At 50.5% G+C, this 4,981-nt stretch overlaps 1 pseudogene; it reads left to right on the forward strand.

Annotated features, from left to right (window-relative positions):
• The first annotated feature begins 252 nt into the window (after nt 1–252).
• On the forward strand, nt 253–2,581 carry LOC142437488 (OTU domain-containing protein 5 pseudogene; annotated as a pseudogene).
• Nucleotides 2,582–4,981: the final 2,400 nt, after the last annotated feature.

Below are 4,981 nucleotides of genomic sequence, written 5' to 3' on the forward strand. Positions count from 1 at the left end.
TAGTGATGTCTCTCAAGCAGACCAGGGACAGATATAAATAAACCTTAGACACATGAATGGATTTTGAGCTCACACTTAATCATAGACCCAGTTCAAGAACAATTAGTTCCTATGACTGAAGATTTGGGTACGCAGCTATCAGAACCAACAGCATCCGGGGTCTTACAGGCTTGTCTTGAAAGAAGCAGCCCTGGGGTTCTCTCCCAGCGTGCCTCGCGCCGGGTGTGCTGGGGGCTGCTCCGCGCTACCGCCATGACAATTCTCCCCAAAAAGAAGCCGCCTCCTCCCGACGCGGACACCACCGCCGCCGAGTCGCCGCCGCCAGGCCCACTGAACCCAGCACCGCGCCGCGGCGGGGGGGTGGGCTTGGGCGGCGGTGACCTTGACCGTGACTCGGCCGTCGTTGGGGCTCGTTCCCGGGCCTCACCACCGCCCCCGGGCCCGCCCCCGGGACCAGCAGGAGCGCTTCCCCGCTGGGCGCTGACCGGACCCCCGGGCGCAGTGGCCGGTCCTCGACCGCCGCAGGTCTCTCCACCTCCATGCGGAGGCCCTGGAGGTCCCGGAGGTGGTCCTGGTGATGCGCTGGGAGCCGCGGCGGCGGGCGTGGGTGGTGCCCTAGGTGTGGGCAGCCGCTGCTCGGGGCCAGGGCACAGCAAGCGGCGCCGCCAAGCCCCCGGGGCTGGCGCGGCTGGCGGCGGCGGTCCCGAGCGGGAGGAGGTCGGCGCGGGCTACAACAGCGAGGATGAGTACGACACGGCTGCGGCGCGCACCGAGGCCATGGACCCGGCCACGGCTGAGCGGCAGGAGCATTGGTTCGAACAGACACTGCGAGACCAGAAGGGTTTTGTCATCAAGCAGATGAAGGACGACGGCGCCTGTCTCTTCCGGGCTGTGGCTGACCAAGTATACGGTGACCAGGACATGCACGAGGTGGTGCGAAAGCACTGCATGGACTACCTGATGAAGAACGCAGACTACTTCTCCAGCTATGTCACAGAGGACTTCGCCACCTATATAAACCGGAAGCGCAAAAGCAACTGCCATGGCAACCACATCGAGATGCAGGCCATGGCGGAGATGTACAACCGCCCTGTAGAGGTGTATCAGTACAGCGCAGAGCCCAGCAACACGTTCCACGGGATGCGGCGACACGAGGACGAACCCATCCGGGTCAGCTACCATCGGAATATCCACTACAACTCGGTGGTGAATCCCAACAAGGCCACCATTGGCGTGGGGCTGGGCCTACCGTCATTCCACCCGGGGTTTGCGGAGCACTCCCTCATGAAAACTGCCATAAAAACATCCGAGGAGTCATGGATCGAGCAGCAGATGCTGGAAGACAAGAAGCGGGTCACCGACTGGGAGGCCACCAATGAGGCCATTGAGGAGCAGGTGGCTCGGGAATCCTACTTGCAGTGGCTCCGGGATCAGGAGAAACAGGCCCGCCAGGTCCGTGGCCCCACCCAGCCCCGGAAAGCCAGCGCCACGTGCAGCTCGGCCACAGCTGCAGCCTCCAGTGGCCTGGAGGAGTGGACCAACCGGTCCCCGCGGCAGCGGAGTTCAGCCTCATCTCCTGAGAACCCTGAGTTGCATGCTGAGCTGGGCATTAAGCCCCCTTCTCCAGGCACTGTCATAGCTCTTGCTAAACCTCCTTCACCCTGTGCACCAGGTGCAAGCAGCCAGTTGTCAGCAGGGGCCACCGACTCAGCCAACTCTCCTCCCGCGTCCCTCTACCCTGCGCTGGAGTGCCGGGCTCTCATTCAGCAGATGTCCCCCTCCGCCTTTGGTCTGCATGACTGGGACGATGATGAGATCCTAGCATCAGTGCTGGCAGTGTCCCAACAGGAATACCTAGACAGCCTGAAGGAAAACAAGGTGCTCAGAGACCCACCCCCAGACAAGACTTGATGTGGAGACCCAGGGACTGGAGGCCATTTCCCAACCCCACCACTCCTGCCCTTTGGTGCCACCCCCACGTTCTTTGGCTTTCTTCCCTGTTGCCATCTTCCCTTTGCCCTCTTGGGAGCCCCTCCTTTGCCTCGCTCTCACTTCCCCTTGGCTGGCCCACCCCTGTGCCCCCTCTCATCGCTGCCACCACCACTGTCTCTGCCAGCTGATGTGCCCTGCCCCCCTCCCCCGCACAGCATCCTCCCTGCATTCCACAGGGGACTTGGGCAAGGGTGCCTAACCTAGGTGAGAGGCACACCGAGAAACCACAGCCAGGCAGCCCCAGAGGAGAGACATTCAGACAGAGCAAAGGTCTCACTGTTCATTCCGTTCAAGATCAGAGAAAAACTTGTACCTCTGCCCCAAATGATACCAGGGAGGTGGGGGAGAGAAGCGAGGAATCCCCTTCCCAGTACCCCAAGATTGTCTGAGCCTTCAATGTTGAATTTTTCTTTATTAAAATTTACTTTTATCTTAAAAAAAGAAGCTGCAGTCATATAAGTGAGAAGCCAACTAAGTTCACATGAGAGAAGCACACTAGTCCATGTGATCTAAGGATTGTAAATAATAAAATCCAAGACCTAAAGAGGGATTGGTATTAGAAATTAAATTAGAGATTGCAGGTGCTATAAATGACAGTGAAAGCACAAAATCCATTTTCTGGGTCCGTATTAAGCCTCTGGTGAATCGCCTCTCTCCACACAATAGGGCTGTGAATAGTCTTGTTATCAGACACAGTGAATGGGAAAGTGAACCAATGCAGATATAGGTAGGTTATAATGTAACACCTTATCATTTGTTTTCCATTTTGACTCATTTTTTAATTTATCCTCATTTTTAAATTATTTTCTGCTTTCTTTTTATTGGTCTTTCTCTGTGTTATTTTGTTGTTATCGTTGGGATCTTTGTTTTTGTATGTTTTTCTTGATATGAAATCCAGGCTTGGTAAATGTATAAAGACAGTAATTTATTTAATAGTTGGCTAGGGCTATGGTAAGGGAAGTTGGGGGGTAGGGATGGAGAATGGTTGTGTGTACGAGAAAGAAGAAAATGGTATAAAATTGATTGTGGTGGTGATTTTACAACTCTTTTGAATATATATAAACCATTGTGTGACATGTGAATTGTACATCAATAAAAGTGTCAACGTTAAGAGAAGAAGATTGCTCCGTGTGTACAATGGACCTGGAGAAGATGCTAAGGAAAAGAAAATGTTCCAGCTGAGACTTGGTACCAGAGGCCTCTCTTTGTTGCCTAGCTTAGCAGTTCATTGTGGGCGTGGCAGGGTGTGTACAGCTGAGACTGAGACTGTGTTAATTCTGAACATTGATCAGAAGTATAAAGAGCATCTTCGTGCTCCCCTAAGAAATGGCTCAGCCTCCATTTCCATGTTACCCGCCTTCAGCAGGGCTTCCTCTCCCATCCCTCTGTGCCTTTTCCTTGCTGTTCTTCCCTCCTTTATTCTTCTCTAGTAGTAATGGGGAACTGGAGTTCTATGTATGTACGTCTGTGCATGTATGCATCACACTGCATGTGTGTACATCAGCACACGTTCTGTGAATTCTTACATTTCTTGTTCTTCATTTATTTCCAACCTTTACTTAAAAGGTAAATCCCATCATTTAGATTCCAAACATTTATATTTCACTTGCAATAACAGCCCCTCTAAAATTCTGTTTTGGTGTTCCCTAATAATTTAGAAAACAGCCCTTTCCATGAAATTAGATTTCTCTCCCTAGACACAAACACACACACACACACACACAGATTCTACTTTAAATTATGCTGACAAGAATCTTTGCTCATTGTCTACAACAATGTCTTTTAACCACCAATTATCAATTCCTAAGACTATCCATAAGTATTGGACCTTTGTACATCAAAGGAGACTTAGCGATATGCATGTTGCTTTTACAATGGAAATTCCAAGGAACTAGGAACAACTCTTCCAGCTCCCCAGAGTATTACCCAGGAGGGGGAATACTTAACAGCTGTGATCTATCAGTGCAGATGAGCCATTCTACAGGGGAGCAAGGTGTTACAAGGGACAAGAAAGGAAGCAGGGCGTGCACAATCAACTAGCGCAGAGCTGAAACAGAAGACCATGAGGATGGAAGTCTGTCTAGACACAAACCAGGAATGTGAAATTGGCCCCCGGGGTGCTGAGAGACCATAGAAGGAGATAAGTCATGGAATTGTATCAAGGGTTATTTATCGAAGCAAAGTCCTAAGCAGCAGTGGCTGGGCCAGGCTTAAGTCTGTGTTCCCTAGAGGGAACTTTCTTAGCTCTGATGAAAACGGTGGCATGGTGCCAGGGTCCTGGATTTTCCAGGCCATCCCAGGAATTGTTAGATCTCAGTGACTTGCAACCAGTGAGCTAGCAGCAAGCAAATTCATAGCCCTAGTCTTCCTTGTATAAGTCTATTCCCCTGCAAAACTGAATCATAAAAGCTAACATTTATGGTATCTCTAATATGCCAGGCCTTTCCATGTAATCAGTAAGTACACTCACTCCTCATGTATTGACACCGGTTCCAAAAACCAAATCATTGTGTGAAAATACAGGCTGACTACATCATCACATACCTGCCAATCAACTGAGAATGATGGCCCAGCCAAGTTAACACATCAGTCAGCATCACTCTTGCCTAAACCAACAAACCAAACTCACTGCCATTGACTCGATGCCAACTAAGAGTGACCCTATAAGACAGGGTAGAATTGCCCTTGTGAGTTCTGAGACTGTAACTTTTTTTTGGCGGATCTTTTCTCTTTTTTATGAAACACAACATACAGATGAACTCTTAATGGGCGTAAAAAGCCCCCATCTTTCTCCCTTGGAATGGCTGGTGATTTCAAACTGTGGACCTTTGGGATTGCAGCCCAATGTGTAACCACCATGCCCCCAAGGCTCTCTCACTCTTGCTTAGTGACCTCGGATCTGTTATTACCAAATATACACCATTAATGTGAAAAATAGCTGGACAGTACATTTTTTACTATTGTCATAAATGTGAAATATTGGATAACA

Source organism: Tenrec ecaudatus, chromosome 1 (assembly GCF_050624435.1).
Source record: "Tenrec ecaudatus isolate mTenEca1 chromosome 1, mTenEca1.hap1, whole genome shotgun sequence".
Lineage (NCBI taxonomy): Eukaryota > Metazoa > Chordata > Mammalia > Afrosoricida > Tenrecidae > Tenrec > Tenrec ecaudatus.